The sequence below is a fragment of the Lissotriton vulgaris genome, chromosome 1_1, assembly GCF_964263255.1.
Source record: "Lissotriton vulgaris chromosome 1_1, aLisVul1.2, whole genome shotgun sequence".
NCBI lineage: Eukaryota > Metazoa > Chordata > Amphibia > Caudata > Salamandridae > Lissotriton > Lissotriton vulgaris.
In genome coordinates, this window is record NC_141685.1 from 1,732,101,662 (window position 1) to 1,732,125,626 (window position 23,965).

A 23,965-nucleotide genomic window follows, 5' to 3' on the forward strand; every position below is an offset into this window, starting at 1 on the left:
TTCATTTGAACTGCCAGGTCTTAAGTCCATTCCGGAATTGTTGGAGCGATGAGGCGGTCCTGAGGTGCAGGGAAAGGTTGCTCCAAGCTTTGGCCACCAGGTGTGAGAAAGACTGTCCGCTGATGTTGGCTTAGCAGATCCAGGGAGTGCTTGCGAAGAAGAGGGAGGCAGATCATAGGTGTCTGGTTGGTGGTGGAAGGTCATGCATTTGTTGATGCATTCTGGATCTTTGTTGTGTATGGCTTTGCGTGCATTGGTCAATCTTGAACTGCCATCTCTTTTGGTTCAGGAGCCAGTGTAGTTCTTGCCTTTTATGATTCTTTTATAGGCGCCTTGATGCCTCCGGGCAAAGTTGCGCGTTATAAGTTTTTATTTCAGGTGGGGTGTGATGTGGGGCCACCTGGGAAGATCATGGGTGAGTCTTGCTGCTGAGTTTTGTATTGCCTATAGTCTCTTCAGGAGGCGTGTGGAGATTTCTTCATAGAGTGAATTCCCGTAGTCCAGACTGCTGGTGACGAGGGCCTGCGTGACGTTTCTTCTGTTGTTGACTGTTAGCCACCTGAAGATCTTGCAGAGCATGTGTAGGGTGTGGAAGCCGGCGGATGAGACTGTGTTTACCTGTTTCTTAAGAGATAGCTCGCTGTTCAAGAAAAATTCTGATGTTGCGGGTGTTGTCTGTCAGAGCACAGGATGGGCAGAGTTCAATGGGCTACTATTGTAAGAAGGATCCTGTAGGCAAGTAGGTTCTTCAATGGATCTTTATTAACATTCAAGTAGTGGCGATACAGCAACACGATAGTACTTCCTCCGTCCTCCCTTCCAGTAACTGACTCCTTCAGCATTCGCCCTCGCATACATTCCACGCATTCCACACGAGCACATACACACACGCGCATACATACACATACACGCACCACAACACGAGACACACACGCGCACAGCACCAACACGATACCACACACCCTCCTCCTCAAAGAGTCTAAGTATCCACAACAGAATCAACCTAATCTGTAATCAGAAAACCGGACAGGCAACTTCCTTACTCTATCACTACGTCGGAGACACTCATCATCAACGCCGGAATGAGAGGGAGAAGGTCTAACATCACCAACATCACCAACACCATCACCAGGCTCACAATCGGTACTACAACTACCTGTACTACAACTACTTGCATCACTAGATAACTCCAATTCTTTTGCTAGGCCAAAATCATCACCTAATAAATAACCGCTACAAGACCCACCATCATGATGTGCACCAACCACACCACTCCTCTCATTACAAAGACTCAATTGGCGAAAATTCCACCTTTTACCATCTTCTAATTCAACAGCACTACCAAAAACCTTTATTACTTTTAAAGGTTTAGACCATACACTTTCACCCTTCAACACTTTCCTAGGGTTTTTCACCCTAACCAACTGACCAATCCTAACTAGAGGCCAAGCATGTCTACTACCATGATACTGCTGGTTACGATCTTGATACCTCTTAACCTCGGATCTGACTTCTTTATCAATATTCCTAGTGTTGCATTGCATTTTGTCATTTCTTTTCCTCAACCACCAAGGCACCAACCCAGAGAAAGGTTTCCTACCCCTCAAGATCTCGAAAGGTGTTCTCCCTGTAGCTGAATGGGGGGTAACACGATAAGCAGTCAGCCTCTCTTGCAAAGCTTTCCTCCAGGGCAACCCTGCACTCAATGCCAACTCAATTGCCTCTTTAACCACTCTGTTGAAGCGTTCAACTTGGCCGTTGCCTTCTCGGTGATATAATGAAGATTTAATGTGTTTGATACCCATCACTTGTAAAAATTCTTCCATCTTCTGTGATACAAATTGGGGACCATTATCTGAAACTAATATTTCAGGAACACCCTCTCGTGAAAATACATCCTCTAAAAACTCAATAACCACATCAGATGACATCCCACTTACCATTCTTACCTCGGGCCATTTCGAATAATAATCCACTAGTACAATGGCATAACAGTCCATAGATGATAAAGCAGAAAATGGCCCCATAAAATCAATAGCTACTTTCTGCCACGGGTATTCAGGTAATTCTACCATGGTTAATGGTACATGTAATGGTTTAACCACTTTATCACTAGTACCACAAATCTTGCAATCCCTTACCAATCGGTCCACCATAGAATCTACCCCTGGCCACCAAAACCACTCTTTGACCCTTCTTTTCGAACTAGACATACCACCATGTCCTAAGTGGCTTTTCTCAGCAATATCTTTCCTTAAACCCACAGGGGGAACAATCCTGTCGCCTCTTAGGATAATATCATTGACAATACACAATTCATCTCTAATCTTAGAGAATGCAACACATTCACCACGTAAACTGGACTCTCTTGGCCAACCCTCAACTATAAAACGTTTAATCTCCTTCAGAACTACATCTTTCTCCATCTCATTCATCCACAATGTTTCAGAGATACCACTAATGGTATCCTGAGTCCCAACAAGAAATACATCCTTAGTAGTAAATGCTATTTCACAATCAGTATTAGTTACAACTTCCTTAGAATCCACATTGGGTAACCTGGATAATCCATCCGCAACTACATTATCTTTACCCGGAATGTACTCTATGCTAAAATTAAACATCTGCAGCTTTGAAGCTAAGCGAGCTAACCTTGGGGTTAAGTTTTTTCCTCCCTCAGGTCTTAAAATATTCACCAATGGTTTGTGATCCGTGCAAATTTTAAATTTCCTCCCCCATACATACATTCGAAATCTTTCAGCTGCCCATGAAGCAGCCAATAATTCTTTCTCAATCACGGAATAGTTCCGCTCCGCTTGGGTCAAGGTGCGTGAAGCATATGCTACTACCCATTTTTCAGACTTAACCCGCTGGGAAAATACAGCCCCAATTCCATAACCAGATGCATCCACAGATAACACACATTCAGCCGTTGGCAAAAAGGGTTTCAGACAAGGAGTAGTAACTATCTCCTTCTTCACTTCCTCAAAACATGTCTTTTGTTGCTCACCCCATGTAAAAACTGCACCTCTTTTTAATAACAATCTCAAGGGTTCAACTTTTGAAGCATAGTTTTCAATAAAACGTGAATAGAATTCTGTGAGTCCAAGGAATGACATCAATTGCTCCTTGCTAGTAGGCTCCGGAACAGCTAAGATAGCATCAACATGACTGATTTTAGGTCGAATCCCATCCTTAGATATCACATGTCCTAAGTATTCAACTTCAGATTTCCCAAATACACATTTCTCGTTTTTAATGGTCAACCCACTTCTTCTCAATGCATCTAAAACCTCAAATAAACTTTTGTCGTGACATTCTTTGTCTTTCCCATATATTAAAATGTCGTCTTGAAAGACCTTAGCATTTTCAATGCCTTGTAAAACCCTGCACATTTCCCTTTGGAATACAGCAGATGCACTGGCGAGACCAAATGGCATTCGTTTGTACCTGAACATTCCTTCTGTAGTAATGAAGGCAGTGCAATGTCTAGAATCGTCATCTAATACAATTTGATGGTACGCACTGGTTAAGTCAATCTTGGAAAACCAAGATGAACCACCAACAGACGATGTAAGCTCCTGCAAATTAGGAAGAGGAAATGTGTCCACCCAGATAGCTTCATTTAAACATCTTAGGTCCACACACAGTCGTAAATCGCCATTGGATTTAAGCGAAATTACGACTGGCGAAACCCAATCCGAGCTTTCAACAGGTTCAACAATGCCATCACTACATAGTTTCTTAAGTATCTCACCTAACTTCTCCCTATAGCTGATGGGAACATTCCTAAGTTTTTGTCGGATAGGACATGCACCTTCTCTTAATATTATTTTATGTTTGAACCCAACCATTTTGCCAATCCCATTTGAAAATACATCAGGAAATTTTTCTTGTAAGTTTGAATAAGTATTATTCTCAATGCATTCATCCTGAATAGAATAGACAGGACATTCCCGTCTGGGGTCGATTTTCATGCCCAAATCAAAAATGTGTGGCCACCCCAAAATAGTTGCACCTTTGTCGGCCACATAAATTTTACCCTGGCACGAATTACAGCCAAAGGTTATTTTAGCAATTATGAACCCTTCTAAAGGTATTTTATGCCCAGTGTAACTACCAGGTCGTACATCAGGACCTAATAATGGTCTAGTAGGCCAAAGGGATTTAAACAAATCCATACCCATAATGGTGTACCATGCACAAGAGTCTACCATGATCTTTACTTCTAAACCATCAATGGTGACAAGGCATGACGGTAATTTTTTTACCTTATTTGTCCCTTTAAGAGATTCGTCCTGTATACTACATACATCGCCTACAACGTAGAAAGCATCATCTTGATTATTAGCATGAACACAATTAATATCATCCTGTTCATCATTTTGTAAATAGTTAACTTTAGCTTTGAAATCCCGACAAACTCTAGTAAAATGTCCCTTTTTTTTACAATTAGTGCATATTTTGTCAAGAGCTGGACACCACTTATAATTTGCTAGATGCGTCGAAGACCCACATCTAAAACATGCACATTTTTTTGATTCACCAGTTTTTACATAAGTTTTTTCATTCCCCTTTTTATTAGAATAGGATGAATAACTAGTCATCTTACTATCAGTCTTATTATCAGTCTTGGGTTTATAATTATCAACCCTATTCACAGCATTAATAGATGTAGAATCACTATCATTCTTTTCATTTCTGACTTCACAAATGCATTGGTCAGAAATTTCTACACCTCTAGCAACTTCAATAGCATTCTTCAATGAAGTGCTGCCAGATGACCATAATTTCTCCTGGATTTTTTTAGATTTCGTCTTCATAAGGATCTGGTCCCGCAAAACCTGATCGTATGTGATGGTTTCGAATTCGCAGGTGACTGCTAAACCCCTTAGAGCGGAAACAAATTGATCAATTGACTCATCACTTTTTTGAGCCCTTGAATAAAACTTAAACCTTTCCATCACTACGTTAATTTTCCTTCCAAATCTTTCCTGCATCTGTTTGACAGCACATTGATAAACACCCATATAACCAGCATTTTCAATTTTCGGTAGATTTTTGAACTCCCTCAAACCTACAGCACCTAATCTATGTTTAAGTAGTGATACCTTCCTATCTTGAGAAGGTTCCTCTTCATTTAACACTTCAACATAAGCCTCAAACATATCAATCCAAAGATCCCATGCAATAGGGGGTTCACCAGATTCCGCCAGAAAAAATGGAGGTGGATGAATTGAAGACATTACAATCACAATATAGGGTAATACAATTTAGCACTTGCAAAAATGAAGAAAGAAAGAAAACAAATGCTTTGCAGATACTTGCGCAAACAGTTCACCAAAGTCCAGTTAATATGCAATTTTCCTTGAACAAAAAGTTCACCAAAGTTCAAATAGTGTGGAAAATGAAGACTTTGTACTTGTAGCAAAAAAAAATAACGTTAAAATAGTACATAAGAATGTTACCCACAACGTAGAATCAACCGGATGGCCAGCGTTAATTTTGCTTATAAACGCCGTGTATGTATTTATTTAAAATTGACATCTGAACGCGTTGCTTGGATGCGACGTCGAACGCGTTGTTCTGATGTTATTTTGATCGCGTTGCTCAGACGCTATGTTAATCTGTTGACGCGTTGAAATGATGATAAAAAAATACATCCAAAATGGCCACACGTTGTGCGTAATACGTGATGACACTATCACGTGACGAAGACAATCAGCTACGGAAGGACTAGAGGTTCATCCGCACGCGCAACTGTTCTTCACGAGTTCAGTTCAAAAGATGCACCATACGTTGCTGTAGATGGTTTAACGAAGGTAAACTTTTCACTTTCCACAACATACAGATTCTGCCAATCGCTACTCACTGTTGTTGAAAGACTCTCTTAGTAGTCATCTGTTAGCAAGTAAGTGATAGCAATCCAATATTCAATGATCCAACGAAATTTCAGATAGAATAAAAAAAATTTTTTTTTTTTAAGAAAATCGATGTTGCTGCTGCCAAATCCCGCTCGTCGCCATGTATTGTAAGAAGGATCCTGTAGGCAAGTAGGTTCTTCAATGGATCTTTATTAACATTCAAGTAGTGGCGATACAGCAACACGATAGTACTTCCTCCGTCCTCCCTTCCAGTAACTGACTCCTTCAGCATTCGCCCTCGCATACATTCCACGCATTCCACACGAGCACATACACACACGCGCATACATACACATACACGCACCACAACACGAGACACACACGCGCACAGCACCAACACGATACCACAGCTACCATGCCTTGCTCCAAGGTGAGGTGGTGTTCCCAAAGAAGAGTACCTCAATCTTGTCTGTGTTGAGCTTCAGACAGTTGTTCTTCATCCAGTCGGCAAATGTTCATCGTATATCTGTGGAAGTTGGCTCTGGAGGTGGAGGGGTCTTTTGAGAGTGAGAGGATGAGCTGGGTGTCATCTGTGCAGAAGATGATATTGAGTCTGTGAGATCTAACGGTGTTGGCCAGGGGGGGTCAAGTATACGTTATAAAGGGTGGGGCAGAGGAACAATCCTTGGGGGTGCTGCAGGAGATCTTGAATTGAATGGTGGGAGACTGATTCTCTGGGTTCTTGGAGTGAGGTATGAGGTGATCCATTTGAGGGAGGCTCCCTGGATTCCGCTCTGGTGGAGTCTGTTGATCAAGATGTGATGGAAAATTGTGTTGAAGGCAGCTAAAAGGTCCAGGAGGAGGAGGAGGCTAACATTCGCCGTGGTTCAGGAGGGCCCTGATATCATCTATGGCTGCAAACAGGGCTGTCTCCGTGCTGTGGTTGGCTCAGAATCTGGATTGACAGGCGTCCAGAAGGTTGGTGTGTTCCAGGTGTTTGGCGAGTTGCTGGTTGATTGTCTTAATCAGAGTGATGGGGGGACAGCAATAGTTATGTAAGATGACAGTAAGAGTGGAACAGAATTAGAGGTCAGGAGAGAGCCAGATGAGGGAAGTAAAATGGCAGGAGAATGAAAGGACTCCAGAGAATCAGAGGAAGCAGGAGAAAGTGTGCATCTGAAAGGTAGAAATAAAAAATGCATTCAGATAAAAAATAAGTTGACTAAGAGACACCACCGGCAATAAAGTGGAGAGCACCACAAGAGGTTGAGAAAGCTGTGATCAGAGGAAGAGAGAACGTATTCGCACTATTGTGCGTTTTTTTTAAATTAACAAGTATTCCTTGTCAGGTTCGTGCAGGTTACTGGCACTCAAAAAGAAGAGAGAGGAGGACGTGAGAAAACCGTGGAAGGATAGGGAAACAAGGGGAGCTCAACTCCAAGGCTAGTATTAAAAACAGGGGAAGGAAGGCAAGGGAAACAAGGGGAGCACAACTCCCAGGCTAGTATTAACAAACATTTGCAATGAATAGGTCTCGCATTAGCAAGAGTTTGAGCTATTGACATTGTAAATGGCAATTTTCTTTTATGTGATTTGCAAAACTGCAAGCCTCCAAGAGGCAGGCAAGGCAAGGCTGGAAGTAACTGCGTCTCTTTTACTGCCAGCCATGTTTCTCTTATATAAGGCACAAAAAGTGTGTTTATGAGCCGCTTGCAGGTTTTCGAAACATAAATAAAAGGCATTGCCATTTACAATGCCAATATCTTAAACTCTCGCATATGCAAGACCTACCCCAATACCCCTGCATCTGCATTCTCGTACTTCCCCGCGGCCGGTCGGTGTGGTGTCACCTACGCAGTTGTTCCCACTTGTGAGTGTGAAAGGAGACGTGGGGGAAAGTGTGACTTTCTAACATGCATGTCACCTTCTCTTCCACCTCGGTTTGGCACAGATAGTAGGAACAAGGTGAGAAGGGACAAATATGAGTCTGAGAGAAGCTGTGTTATTCTTAATTGTTCTAAAAGGCAATATTATGTACAGCTTTTAATATTGTTTATGGCATTTCTTTCAGAAATACTATACGGAGCAACACAGAAGGTAAATTAAGCACAAGTGTGATTCATTTGTTGTGCATCTTTGGTCTTAATATAATGCTGTCCCTATGCTCCCAAGCAGGAACACCCATTGAACACTGAGGATTCACATTTTGAATAGAATCTCATGACTCTGTGCAGTGTTCTTTCATATTAAAGATTGGTGTTTTCCATAGCACCGGGATAACCTTTACATGAATAATTATGTGCTTCAAAATATGAAAATGGCTGCCACAGAATCCTCTGCCTACTTTGCCTTTAGCTGGATAATGTACTATATATTTTGGATTTCATCGCCTCATAACTTTAGTCACCCATGGCACCTTAATTGCTGCATAATTCCAGCAGCCGTGACGACTTCTTAGAAAGGAAGGCACTACATAGTTACCTACTAAACATCAAACACATTTAATGACATGCATGCTACCATACATGCCTCTAGACAATAAAATATCATAACAGCTAAAATGTAGAAAAGCTTTGATATAAAGGGATGGGACCAGGTATGTAATATAGAGAATAAAATGCACTAAGGATTTGAGCATTTCCAGGTCCAGAGTAATTGTCAGTAAAACTGCAGGGGGCAGTGAGTAACAAGGTGCAAAAACACCATGCCCCTTCAAAATACAATCAACAAATACTTTTTAGCAAAAAAAAAAAGTAAAAAAAAAAAATTCAGCTTAGATAATTACTGCGCTGTTTGGTCAGAAATTTTTAAGAAAATAGGGGAAATATCTTCCCCTCCCAAGCCTCCTTCCTAGACGGGGTATTACTGAGAAACTAATGCCCTTTGAGTGCGAAAAAGAATGTTGAATCTATTGCAACAATTAGCAACATTATTAATTATGCATTAACAGTGACATATTTATATGTAGCAGGGACACTTCCTGCCTTTCATGACATATATCTCCCACACGCAGCAGTTTCGGTACTATAGCTGTCTGTCGGGCAGGTGGGGAGGGGGTGGCAGGAGCCACCTTGCACCCTGCTGCTTTGGATCATTTAGACTGGTGATGTCTTCTCGGTGGGCTGGCAGTGTGTTAGACTGCTTTTGCTTAGTAGAACACCCAGGTGCTAAACAGGCCAGCTGGTGAGGTGCTAATATTTATTGGATTGTTCTTGCTAAATGCCACCAGACAAAACATTCCACCTAGGAGACACTTAAAGTGCACAGGAATGTCCCAACAATGCCTGCCGGACCGAACTAGGATGTTAACAATCATATTCGCCAGAGAAAACAATTTGAAAGTGTACGACTACCTCTAAAACAAGCGATGGGCGCGAAGGACACCCATGCTGCGCAGGTGGAGAAGGGAGCGGTGAGAGGACAAACTGAATCAACTTCGAGACGGTTTTCTTTTATTCAGCACACATTGCATAGATAAACAGCTTCTAGGTGCTCCTAGATAGAGTGCTTTATACGAGGAGCTTTGAAATAAGTGTTCAGCTGTTTGCGCTTGCTTACCTCCCCATGCGTGGCCTCCCATACTGACTTAAACACCCAGGGGCAGTAAATGTAATCCCTTATAGAGCTGCACACCGGAGTTGTAGTAGTAATTGAAATACTGTAGTTAGCCCTGAGCGTGCCACGCTCCTGAGTCCCAACACCGGTAAACCCCTGCACCATGACAGCCCCTGCCGGCTTCATTGTATCCCTGGGATGTCGGCATATGAGCCATAGCCTGGGGTTAAGAGGAAAGGTTTCTGGAGGGAGGTGACAGAGAGGGTAAAATGGCTAAAGGCAGAGGCGCAACTAGAGTTCAATTTCGAGGAGTGGGGACTAATCTAAATTTCAGGGGGGCTAATTCTTACTGGCATAGCCAATAGGTCTCGCCTTTGGGACCTTATAAGTGTTTAGCCATGCAACAGTTGATGTTGTTGCACCAAGGATATTGTGCTAGATAACTAAACACTTATAAGGTCCCAAAGGCGAGATCTATTGGCTATGCCAGGGGTCTCCAAACCGGTCCTGGAGGGCCGGATCCATGCCAGATTTTTTGGATATCCCCACCTGGGCTATGCCAATGATTTCTTTCACAGAAACACTGGGGTTTATTACCATAGATTATCTTACCCAATTATCAGTGCTAAATTGATTCTTTCACCAAGTGGCTGCTTATCTATTCCTGGGAAGGTCAGGCCCCTTCTCTGTCAAGAAACCTCCACTGCAGCACTCTGTTAATTTCTTATGACGTCATAATTTAATCCGGAAGTAAAGATCGCTTCATTCAAACATATATGTATATATTAGAAAGGATTTACATGCATAGTTCTTGCTTTAATAAATCATGATTGCAGCCATATCTTCGGGTGGTCAAGCTTCTCTCAGTTGCAACAGCCTAGCGTTGGAACTCCCTTTCATCTTCTCTCTAGAAAGAACCACATTTTTAAGATTCTGTACTCTGAGCACCTGGTTGTTCCCATATCTTCCAACTGTGGCACATGGTGACAGCCACTTTGCTCCAGGCTCTAGTTATGCCTTCTGGTGTTGACTCTCAACCTATAAATACTTTCAATAACTAACTAGATGTACAGGGTTGTTACTAGCACCTACCTATTGGTTCAACACCTTAAGAGCGAACGCCCATCATGTTGTTAACACAATGCATTGCCAGTTCACAATTTTAACAAGCATTGGCAAAACCAATAGGCCGCGTCTTTATAATGTGAGTGCCAAGCTGTTGGCTTTGTAATGTTAGTATGTAAAGTATTGTTTAAAGAAAATCAAAAGAACAGAAAAAATGTGAAACGAATAATTTTATGATAGTTGAAAGCCGTTTACTTCTAGTAATGTTTGGAAATGGTATGACTTTTTTTGTTGTAAATGTTTATAATGGAAACTTAAACCAAATAAGTAAGCGGCGTAGTTAGTGTGTCATGGGCTATAGTGCAACTAAAGAAATGGGCATCTTGGCTCATATTTGAACTGTGAAATAAAGTTGTGTTTTTTTCTAGTGCACGGTGCCACTGCACCTGTTGCACAAAGGAGGCTAGGGCTCATTAAGCATCACTGCATTGGCTAAGGAGGAGAGAGGAAGTTTGAGAGGCTTGTTTGGGGTTGGACGGGCTAAGAAAAATGTACCTTGCTAGGTGGGCTTGTATTTAATATATTTAATATATTTAAAAAATAGCATACTTTTTTTTGGGGGGGGGGGGGGCTGAGTTTGAAGGGCAGGCACGGTGGAGTGTGATTAGTGTACTACAGGAGTCGACAAACGGTGAAAATAAAGTCCAGAAACCGAAGCGGCATGTGAATGGCGATAACTGCATGCAGTGGTGGCTAAAAACATGAATGAAGAATTGTGGGTGGGAGTTTAGAAAAGAACAATGACCAGGATCAGTGGTTGTTTACAAATAACACAGATGACAAAAAGCCCCACATGCCTGGGTCGATATAGAAGCATGTGGGAGACTTAACAGTGGAGCACCAAAGAGGGGGGGGGGGCACGCGACGGCACAATTAAAACATGTGATGATAAGACAAAGCATAGCTTGTACCTCAAACGGAAACAAGTATAAAGTGCACAGAGTGGTATCCAGTGTGGTGTTGGGCCCAAGTGCAAGGAAGGGAATGGGCTCATTGGTTCCAGTCTAGTGTTAAATATAGAAATGATTTAAGTTTAATGGATCCCTGAGGTCTGTGTGCCCCGGTGCCACAGCACCTGCTGCACGAACGGAAAGCATGTCCCTGAAAGAGCGGGTGCAAGGGAGGGGAAGAGGCCAGCCATAGACTAGCAGTGATCTGTAGTTGGTGTTTATTCAGAAGGACCTGTTGACATACGTTATAGGTGACAGCGCAAGTCACCACAAAATATATATATTTTTAAAATACGTAGTGGCATAGTCGGTGTGTCATGGGCTGCATGTAGTACAGGCAATGAAATGGGCTCTTGTGTCTGTTTGAATTATGAAATAAAGCAGTAATCTGGATTCACTTTATTTTTGGTGCACAGGGCCACTGCTTCTGCTGCACATAAGGAAGGTTCGGCCCAGGAAGAGCAGTTGAAAAGGCTAAGGATGGGGAAAGGGGAACCGAAAGTTATGTTTGGGGTGGGAAGGTTGAGAAGAACAGATCTTGGCCGGTGGTGTAATTAAAGGACACAGCTGTGAAGGAGCATACTTGGTAATTTAGAACGGGTTGGAAAGGCATGCAGGATGGAGTGTAGTTGCTATAGTTAGTACACGATTCAACAAACAGTGAAAATAAAACCCAGGAACAAAAGCGGCATGTGAATGTCGATTTAAAATGTAATTGCCGTTATGGATTAAAAAATCCTGAAGGGAGATTGTGAAGTTAACAAATGAAAAGGAAGACTGAGTCGGTGGGGGGAGAGAGTTACTGAAATTCTGTGATCAGGGTTTGTAGTTATTTAGAAGTAACAGGGGGGACCAAAAGCACAACAGGCGTGGATGAGATCAAAAGGAGCGAAGTTAACCACGCTGGGTAGTAAAACATAAGTGGTAAATTGTGTTTAGTGACCAGAGTAGGACATGTGAGGATGACAAAGTATGTGCTGGTAAAAGCGTGCTTGTTGTGCTGTAACAAAAAAAAGTTTAAACAAGAGAGGCTTGTACGTTATGATCCCTTTTGCGGACGCTTTGATGTTCTCAGTGGCCGCGCGGCTCACTGAGAATATGAAAGCGGCCGCAAAAGGGATCACGCAGGCTGAGATATGGTGCGCGCGCCCGGCGCACATGCACTGTACCCGATCTGCCTGCGGCCTTTGGGAGCACTTTTAAAAGCCCCTTACTAAATATCTTGCATAGCATCGCTTACGCAATAGCTAGGCGAGTCCTATTTATTTATTATAAAGTTTTGTATAGCGCGAACAAGACCCAAGGGCATCAGAGCGCTTCACATAGGCAAGTTACATGTTAACGGTGTATGTACAATAAAAGCAACATACTAGTATGAGGTATAACGTTATAAAGTTTGGGTGCATATAGAACTATATCCATTCCAAATGTGCAATATATGATAAGAGGTAGGTTAAGGCTAAAACTTATATCATGTTCTATTACGCTAACATATAAAGGTAAGGATTATCTGGATTTACCCAGTGTGATAAAATATAAAGTGAAGTGAATATATACGATTGTCTTTACTTGAGGTAGCTTTTTGTTTACAGTTTAGACTCGGTGGAGTCACCAGTCTCATATCGTCTCAGCAGAGTTCAGTAATCGGACTGCACTTGATTGTAGTCGAACAAGTCTATGTGGAGAATTTTTCCATCATGAAACTCTTCACTTCCCGTTTAAAAGTTGAGGTATTTTGGATCTTCCTAATTCGTGGAGGGAGTGAGTTCCAAATTCTGGGGGCAGCTCCCGAGAACGCTCTGTCATAGGTTTTCTTCTTTCGGAAGAAGGCTGGCCTTAATAGTAGCTCCTTAGCACTCCTAGCTGGTCTGTTACCTCCAGACAGCTCAATTTTCTTGGCTAGGTATCTCGGCGTGTTGTAATGGAGCGCTTTATGGGTGATACATGCTATCTTTAGTTGGATTCTGGCTTCAAAGGGTAGCCAGTTTAATGCTTTCAAGTGTGGGGATATGTGGTCGAATTTTCTTGATCCCGTGATGAGTCTTGCCGCTGCGTGCAGGCAAGCTTTTAGTGGTGCTGTCGACGTGTTTGGTAATCCGGCTAAGGTGGTGCAGCCATATTCAATCCGAGAGATGACTAGGGATTGGATAGCCAGTTTAAGATCGGCTTCTGAGATGAATGGTTTCAGTTTCCTTAGGTAATTCAAATGGAAGCGGGCACTTTTAGCCATTAAGTTGATATGTGTTTTCATGTCAAGATTTTCATCTAGAGTGATTCCTAGTGATTTAGCTGAGTTGACTAGGGTGGGGGTGCAGTTTAGCGCCGTCACTAGCTTGATCCATTCCTTTATTTCTGCTTGGCTCCTTGTTGGTGAGATTAATAGGAACTCTGTTTTATTAGCATTGAGTTTCAGATGATTGGCCTTTAACCATTGCAATGCCATATTTAAGGTCTCGTTCATTAGCTTAATGTCTTCAAGGGAGGCAATCTTCATATATATCTGCGTGTCGTCCGCATACATGTGATAGGATATCTTTGAATTTCGGAGAATTTCTGTGAGGGGTTCAACATAAAGGTTGAACAGGTCAGGTGATAGCGACGATCCTTGTGGAACTCCGATTGAGTTAGGGCATGTGAGAGATTGATTGGTTGACCAGGAATCGTTGCGTTCTGTTTTGTAAGAAAGACTCGAACCATTTCAGAACCTTTCCCTCCAGTCCCATCCTGTTCCGCAGCCTGGTCAGTAATGCTTCATGGTTTACTGTGTCAAACGCCGAGGACAGGTCTAGGAGAATTAGTAGGCAAGCTTGGTTTTGGTCAAGGGCCTGTAGCGCATCATCAGCGATATGGAGGATCGCAGTTTCCGTACTATGCCCTGATCGGAATCCTGATTGACATTCATCTAGTAGGGAGAACTTGTTGATGTGTTTGCTCAGTTGGCACTGCACACATTTCTCAATTACTTTGGCCAGTAAAGGAATGTTGGTAACTGGACGGAAGTTGTTCGGATCTGATGCATCCGCTGTAGGTTTTTTGATTATGGGAACAACTTGTCCTGTTTTTAGGCAGTCAGGGAGGATCCCTTGTGATAGTGATGCATTTATTATTTTAGTCCAAATTGGGACCACGATATAGTTGATTTCTTTTACGCACTTCGCGGGTAGAGGGTCATGATAGTGGTTGTTAGGCTTGATTTCCGAGAGCGTTTTGGCGACCTTCTCCTGGTCAAATAGTTCGAATGTATCCCAATATGCTTTGTTTTTTGATTCACTGCGCTCTATAGCCCTGTCGTGTTCGTTCGCAGTCAATGGTTGGGTTGGCAAGGTAGCCGCTGCGCTTGTGAGCTCCAATTCCAGTGCTTTGGCCTTCTCCGTGAAAAATGTCGAGAAATCCTCGCAGCTTAGAGTAGTTTTTGAGTTCTCATGGGCGGTTTTGGCTAACTTATTTGATTGTTGCTTTAGGATCTCGAAGAGTTTCCGTGGTCTGTTTTTGGCATTGTCCAGTTCGGATCTTATATATTCCCTTTTGGAGTTGATGACCTTTTTATTATATTGCTTTCTGATTTTTCGGAGTGCTGTCAGCTCCGGGGATGTAGGGTGTTGTCTCCATTTTCTTTCGGCCATTCTCAATTTGCGCCTCTCTTCATTGAGTGATCCATTGAACCATGGATTTTTTTCCTTTTCGGTGACTCTTTTCAATTTTAGTGGCATGGCGTCATTGACGATGTTCCCGATTGTGGTTATGTAGTGTTCTGTCATCTCATTTACATTCTGCAGATTGCTAGGTACCTTCAGGTCTCTCTCACACCTATCTACAAGTTGCTCCATATTAGCCTCTTTTGTAGCTCGACTCCATTTTCTCAGTGTGAAGGGTTGAACGGTCTTACTTTTTTTCACTACCGGTATCAAGAAAGATATGGCATGGTGATCAGACCAATCACACGGGTCTATGGAGAGAATTGATGTGCCTTTGGCTCCTGAGATAATCCAGTCAAGTGTTGCTCCTTTCGAGTGAGTAGGTTGTGTGCATGCTTGATTGAGGTTTAGCTCGACGAGGAAGTCTTTAAGCGCGTTGACAGTTTTGTCATTGGAATCCTCCCAATGTAGGTTGAAGTCGCCTAGGTATATATTATTGGAGTCGATGTTGGAGTTGGCCGTAATGATCTCCATTAACTGTTCCGTGAACTTTGTGTTCTCTCCCGGTGGGTGATAGAACGCATGCAAGTTGCATCTTTGATTGGTTGCAGGTCTTACATTGAGACCTAAGTATTCACAGGATTCGAGTGGGTCAGATTGTATTAGGTTGACCTCTATATCCGATCTATGAATGCAGGCTATCCCTCCTCCGGTTTTTTTTTTCGGCCTCTCTCGTCTCATAATGTTATATTGTGGAGGTACCAATAGATCTAGAGTTGGCGATGATGATTCTTTGAGCCATGTTTCTGTGAGGATCGCCAGATTAATTCCATTATTGATGATGAGGTCTGCTATATCGGACGCATGTTTGGTTGCCGATCTACAGTTGAGTAGGAGGCAGTTCAATGCAGTCCCAGAGCTGCTAAGGTTCGTCCTTTCTGTTTCGGTTATTATCTGGATTTGATGTAGGTTATCGAGGTCCGGTTTTCTATCGTTCTTTCTGGATATTCTACTGGAGTCGATTGGAACTATTTTGATTCTTTCCTCCCTCGTATGCATCGCGGGTTCATACGTTCTGAGTAAGGCCAGCGATTCCTCCTTCGACAAGGGCTTAGTTCTGTTTGGTCTGTTGTGTCTATTTGTTGCTGGCATGGCCATCTCGTTGCTCCTTCTTTGCGAGTAGTGTACAAGGTTTTGTAAATGCGTGACTTTGGAGTGTGTGCTTGCCGTTATTTCCAGTATTTTTTCAATCGCTAGTCGAGAACTAATTGTGTCTTGAGCCATGTAGCCAACTAGTTTCTGAAGATCTTTGATATCTTTCTGATATTGAGGGGACTTCTTAGAAATGGTTAGTCTGCCTGTCCTTGTTCTGCCTTTTTCTCTTCTCTGTTTTTGGTCTGGTCTTAATGTCAGAGTCTTTTCCATTATGTTCACTGTTCGATTGTTTGTTCCGCTTCTTTTTGATATGTTGTGTATGATATCTGCGTTTGGAGATGCTAGTCGGTTTTTTGTTGACGAGGCTCTCTCTGAGTCTTTTATGATATTGGAAGGAGGTAACGGGAGCTTGTTATCTTTGATCATATTTATTTCCCAATTCTCATTATGTGGCTCTTTCAAGCTAGGTGTGCGCCCAGCGTCGGAAGTCCCAGCACTAGAGATTAGCGTCGGCTCCTCCCTAAGGAGTAGGTCTTGTTCGTTGTTCTCGTGACTAGTCGACCTTCCTGTCTCTTCAGCCTCCTCATTCGATACTGTCAGGTCTGTTTCATTTCTATACCTTGTGTTAATAGCCAGACCCTGTGCCTGGTGGCTTCCATTTTGATAGGCGTCTCTGGGGGTAGAGCTGGTGTTTCCGGGGACGACTTCATGAGTGCTCAGATCTGGTTGGTGTCCTGGTTCCTCAAGCCGCTCTTTTACGGATGGGAACATCTTGTCGAATTTATCTAGTTCGCTGTTCGCTGCTTGAATCAGCACTATCCCTGTTTTATATATGGTAATATATAGTTCGGCTCCACCTCTAATTGAAGGCGAGGTCGTTATTTTAGTGCCATATGGGATGTTCTTTATAGCCTTTATGTTAAGCGTATTTGTGAGGGCATCACGCCATTTAGCCGTTTTATATGAGAAGAATATTAAGTTGTTCACTATAATTCCTTTGCCTATGTTAAAGTATGGGTCAAAGAACAGTGTGTCAGAGTGTTTCTTCAGGGTATCATGTTTAAACTTTTTCGCTGCGTTTTTGGATAAGTTGGATGGATATTTTAAGCTCAGGGCGTTCGTGCCAGAAGCCACAGGGAATCTTTCATCCATGTTGCGCCAAGTTGTAGGATATATGTTGAGTCTCCACTCTTTATATATATCTTAAATTCTTCCTCTATTGACGTTATAGGATAGTTAATGTAGACCTCTCTTTCCTGTAGTTTTCTTATGAGGTCTCAGCTTTCCCCTATCGGAATAGGCTTAGGGTGTTAGCTCTGTCCAACGTTTCGTTATTCCCTATATTATTTCCTTGTCTTCCTGCAATGGTTCGTCTTTCTGTTTCAGTTATTCACTAGATTTGATGCATGTTATTGAGGTCCTATTTTCTGTTTCTAATGACTCTCCACGTGCAGATGAGATCTCTATGGGCGATACTCCGTGGCATATGCGGTCACTATTTGCAAGTCAGGCATGACGTTTTCTCACTGTTTCCTCACTTGCAGCATTCACTATAGGGGCATTCCAACAGTCTTGTACTACTTCCACTGCCTGCTCCACCTAATGATGAGATGGGTTTCCTCCGTTTCTCCCAGTCTTGTCACGAGCATTCTGGTCTCTCGATGTCCTGTACAGCCGCCATGCTTTGGTCAGGCGCGCTATTATGAATGAGTATTTCCACTTCTGTGGAATACTGTATGCTATATGTATAGGCTATTTGAGCTTTAGGCATACACTTGATTCTTGCCTACTTCGCCATGAGTGTGGTCGTCTTTCTCCGCTTTTCCCAAACGTCTCGTGCTAAGATAGGTTAGACTATGTCCTAATCGGCCGCCATCTTAAGGTCAGGCGCGCCGCTTCAGCCCTTCTCACTGTTGTGTTGGAGTTTAACTTTGTTCTATTCTATTGTTCTCTCCACCTACGTCGCTCTGCAGGCGGTGGCTCCTTCTGATTCCCCGGCTCGTCGTCGTTCCTCCGCTCTCTCGATTCTCGTCGTCTCAGCTCCCCGTCGCCTCATCAGTCCACTTTCTCCTTTCCAAGCTCGGTCCTCGCTCCTGGTCCGGCTCTCTCCGTGATCCGGTGCACCGGTGCAAGTTCCTCGGTGGGCCTTCCGCCGTCTCCGCCTTCCCTTCTTTTGTCCCCTGAAGCTCTCCGCAGACGATCCCTGCGCCGACCCGAAGTCCGGTGGGCAGCAGTCAAAACTGGACTCCGGACCCTCCCCTGCCGTGGTAAGTCGCCGTATTTCCTTAAATTCACGTTATTCTTTGACCAGGTCCTAGAGGGGGTGGGTGAGGGGGCCGGTTGTTGTTTTCTGTGGGGTTTACTCGTGGATTTAAACTACAATTAGTTATCCCGAACCCTTAGCCCCTGGAGCTCTCGCAGTGGGCTCTTACAGAGCGGCCATCTTACTCAAAACAGGGGAAGGAAGGGAAGGGAAACAAGGGAGCACAGCTACCAGGCTAGTATTCCTATCACCCCACGAAACACTGCAAAGCACACTGGCTGATCCGCATGTAAAGCGCTCTGATACCTCCGGGTCTAGCCAGCGCTATATAAAACTTTTCACATAACGCTTGGACTCCACTCCCTCAATACCATCCAGTCTTCTAAAAATGATCGCAGAATACCTCTTTCCGCTGCTTTAAACAAGCCCATTCAATAATTCCTACTCTGATCTCTCCACTCACACATAGCTGAAGGAGTAATAATAAATTTCTGAGCATCTCGTAACCGAAGCCTCCTGTTTCCGTCAGTAGCGTGCACTCGCTGATAAATCGCTTCAACGCCTCATCCGGGGAAGTCTGCGCTATATAATTAGTTGCTGTTACAATAAAACACAACAATATTAGTATCCTAGTTTCAACTAGCCTGGGCTAAGACCATGCGCAATGCTTCAATGAGTGGCAGCGGGACTCCTCTGCGACTGGGTTATCCCCTGACTCTTCATCTAGCTCCACCCACTACTCACTTTCTTCTCCCCTGACCCCCCTACATACCATCAGGGTGCACCCTCAAGAAGCACAGGTAGCCCCTCTTCCCTCCCCCTCCCCTGTGCCCTCCTCACCTATGCCTCCCCCTCACAGTTTGCCCCCCCATTCATCACTTCAGCCTTACCTCTAACTAATACGCTCCTCGTCCAATCTGCGCCATCCCGGTTCCCCAATCTCTTCACCTCACCCATACTCCTACCTGCCACACCCCTTTTCAGTCCACCTCTCCTCCAACCCTCTCCCCCGGTTAACCTTCCCTATGCTACCCTTATTCCTCCTCCCCCCCTCTCCTCCCCTAGTTATTCGCCCAGATTTCTCCACAAACCCATTGCATATCTCTCCTTCCCCCACACTCCACCAGCTGTGCTGTGCTACCCCCTTTTCCCCCTTGGTAACCCTTTCCATTTCCCTCCCTCGGGCCCAGCAGAACCACTTCCTTTCTTCAGCTTCCCATTCTCCCAACCCCCCCTCACTCTGCCAGATGCCCGTTTCCTCACAGCCACCCCTTCTCGATGACAGGACCTCTTCAACCACCTCCCCTCTTTTCCTCCTTAGCCCCCTACAGTCCCATGACGCCACACAGGCCTCCCCTCTCCTTCTACCATATCGCCCTGATCCGCACCCATCTCCCCCTTAATTTGTCCTTAATTCCTTTCCTTCTTGCAACTCCAACAAAGACAACTTTCCCTTCGCCTCCGACTCACCAACTCCTGCTCTTAACCTCCACCTTTCCCCACTTTTAAACCCTATACCCCAACTCCCCTCCTGTACCCCCACCTCTCCCTGCCTTCCACCACCGTTTCCACCCCGACCTGTTTCCATCCAGCCTCCCAACCATCCGTGCACCGCCTTACTCTGTCTGGAAAATAAGCTAGACTCTCTGATCACCTCCATCTCCCAGCTTGTAACTGCCATTTCACTTTTAAGCGCAAAGATTTCCACCTTTCCATACACCTCTACTCCTTTGGAAAACCCTCACCATCCCACAAGATGCACCTCCCCCCTCTCCCCACTATAGCCAAGCTGAACCTGTCATCTACAAACTTCGTCAACTCACACAAGCCTTTGAATGCCTCCCTTCTGCAACCTGCACCTCCCAGTAACCCTACTATCTACACTATTCCGACCATCTCCTCTGTCAGAACCAAGCATCCACCTAAACCCTCCCGAGCAACCCCGTATAAACACAATATCCAGATCACCTTTCAGAGCCCAAGTGCCCCCGTCATCAAAACAGTCTTGACAGAGCTACGCTGTCTGCTCCACAACTGCAGATCTGCAGTAAAACACAAACTTGAAATCTCCGATACCATCACCTTTCACAATATAGACATGCTCTTTCTGACAGAGACCTGGTTCAACGATACCTCTCACTCTATCTTTGATCTCCTATTACCCACAGGCTATTCTTTACTTAGGAATGACAGAACGGACAGCGTTGGGGGAGGTGTTGCAGTCATCTTTAGGAACTCCCTTCAACTGAAGGCTTCTCCTTTCAGCTTCTTCCGCACTTTTGAATGCCTTTCTCTTGAGCTACAATTGCACCACCGCTCACCCATCAGATTCCATGTCATTTACCGTCCGCCGGGTAGCGGCCCTTCGTTTATGGAGGAACTCACTGACTTCATCAGCGACCAATACTCACAAAGTGACAATCAGACCTTTGTGGGTGACTTCAATCTCCACTGGGGCTCACCGCAAGACTCTTCTGCGAACTCGCTGGCCACCTTCCTCTCTAACGATCCTACCCAACACTGCACAGAGTCAACACACTCTAAGGGCTCAATCCTGGACCTTGTAATTTCTAAAGCAGACATGCTATCTATCACTACCCCTATTCATGTAGACTGGTCTGACCACCTCCTCATCCCATTCTCTCTTAACCTATCACACTCTATAACTCTTGGCCAACCTAAGAGGGCTACCTTCTAGTTCCGTGATGCTAAAAATATTGACGTTGTTTCCCTCTGTTAATCAGCTTTATTATCACTTCCAAGGCTAGACCCGAACCTAGATGTTGACGAACTCACCTCCCAATGCCTCACAGTCCTTGCAGTCGAAATCAATAACGTCGCTCCTCTCCAAAGTAAAAAGAGAAGGCCCACTCCCTCAGCACCCTGGTTCAACAAATCCCTCTATGAAGAAAGGAAGCAACTAAGATTCCTGGAGAAACAATGGAGGCAAGCGCCCTCCACTGATAATCTGGCCACGCTTCGTTCAGCAAGATCCAAGTACCACAAGAACATCTTCCTTGAGAAAGCGTCCCACTTCAGAACCCTCCTTGACTCTGCCAAAAATAGGCCCAAATAACTATTCGATCTCATCAAGGTTCCTAACCGCTCTCCCCCAACTTCCAAGCTGGAGGATTCCACAAAGAAAGCAGCGGATTTTGGTATATTCTTTGACGAAAAAGTGAAATCCCTTGTGGCTCAGGTCGCTCATCCTACCCCTCCAGAGGAGTGCAAATCCTTAGCTTTTTGACAGAACTTTGACCCCATCTCTGAAGATGCCCTCCTCAAGTGCATCCTTGAAACAAAGCCCTCCAACCATTCTCTTGACCCCATCCCCAGTGCCATTGCCATTGCCTTCTATTCCCATTCTCTTTCCTATTGGACCACTCTGGTCAACCTCTCCCTCTGTCAAAGCTCCCTTCCTGTCTCCTTCAAAACTGGACAGGTCACCCCTCTGCTTAAAAAACCCACTGCTGATGCGAATGACCTCAACAACTTCCGCCCCATCACTAACCTACCCTTTCTTGCGAAGATCACAGAAAGATGTGTAGCGAAACAACTCTCTCGTCATATCAAGGACAATGATCTTCTTGACAATTGTCAGTCCGGCTTCATCCAAAACTGCAGCACTGAAACAGCCCTATTGCAAGTGGTTGATGACGCGCTGAGGATACTCGACTTCGGGGGGGCGGGGGTTCTGTCTTCTAATCCTCCTCGACCTTTCTGCAGCCTTTGACACTGTGAATCACGACTCTCCTCAACACTCTGCACCAGAGAATGGGCATGGAGGGCGCTGTGCTTAAATGGTTTGCTTCCTTCCTCTCTGATAGATCCCAAATGATCAAAATAGCGAACAGTTTTTCATCTCCTTTGGCGGTAGGTCAAGGTGTTCCTCAAGGCTCTATACTTGCACCCACATTGTTCAATCTCTACCTAGAACCACTGGGAAATCTAAGTAAATCCGGGATCCACATATTATCTCTACGCAGATGACACTCAAATCTACCTCAAGGTTGCCTCCACTCATGATCTCGCCATCCTAAGCTCGACTCTAGACTCCATTCAAAACTGGATGTCAACTCATCATCTGATTCTGAATCCCTCAAAAACTGAATTCCTCCTCCTCTCTTCCTCACTTCCTCCTCCCCCGGTTCAATCATGGATGGATCAGATGAATCTGCTTAACAATAAACCCATCATTGTCGAAAGCGCAAAATCCCTTGGTGTCATACTCGACAACAAACTCAATCTAATCCCCCACACCAACTCCATTGCAAAATCTGCACGATACCAACTGCGCCTTCTTTGGGGAATTTGTTGCTTCTTCCCTGAACAAGGTGCAATCGCTGGTCCTCTCCAGACTGGACTACTGCAATTCTCTTCTTACTGGCCTCCCCAAATCCCACCTGTCCCCCCTTAAATCTGTCCTCCACTCAGCATCCTGTTTCATTTGTGGGGCAAAAAGAAGCGAACACATCACACCGTTGTTATCCACCCTTCGCTGGCTTCCAATCGAGGCTAGAGCGATCTACAAGACTGCCTGTATCACCCACAAAGCCTTGCACTCCTCCTCTCCTCTATACCTGTCGAATAAACTGAAACAGTCTGGAGGCTCTAGACCATCTCGTAATGCGGAAAATCTACTGCTTGAACCCCCCACTTTCAAGAAGGAAAGATCGATGGCCCAATCCTTTTCAGGCAGCGCAGTGAGAATCGAACTCCCTTCGGCCTCAGCTCCGGACCACCTCCTCCTCCCAGGCCTTCAAAATGGACCTCAAAGTTCTCCTCCTCCAAAGACACCTCCAAATCTAATTCACGCCCTCTCTATCATCTGAAGGAAGACCTCACATTATTGAAAATACTATTGTCCTCGACTATTGAAGTGCCTTCCCAGTGTGTTCTGGCAGTTTGAGTGTTTACCATTTATTGCAGTATTATCCTTGTACCTGTGTATGGTACCCTTTTGTAACTTGCACACGTCACTTTTCTCTTGTATCACACTGTATGCTACTTCTCACTTTTTGTTTGCTTTAGATACTTGCACAAAGGCCACCATTGCCTACGTAACTTTTGTTCTTGTGCTGGAGTGTCTGCCATTTATTGCAGTATTATACCTCTACTTGTACTTTGTACGCTTTTGTAACCTGCACACATATCCCTTTTTCCTCCTGTAATGTACCGATTGCTACCTCATGTATTTTGGTTGCTCACTATTGTCACTTTTGATTCATGTAACTTAACGTTTGCTTTTGTAATTTGTTCACTTGTAACTTTTCTCCTCATGTATCATTGCTGTTCCTATTGTGAAGCGCTCCGACACCTTCGGGTAAAGTCCGCGCTATATAAAATCGCATAAATAAATAAATAAAACACTGTGCGAGATGAGAATCACGCATTTGTTAACTAAAATACCTATAGTAC

The 23,965-nt window shown here is 44.2% G+C and overlaps 1 protein-coding gene across 1 annotated transcript in view; it reads right to left on the reverse strand.

Moving 5' to 3' along the window:
- KRR1 (KRR1 small subunit processome component) overlaps window positions 1-23,965 on the reverse strand; it is a 188,054-nt gene that overhangs the window by 163,727 nt on the left and 362 nt on the right. The gene's annotated exons all lie outside the window — the stretch shown is intronic.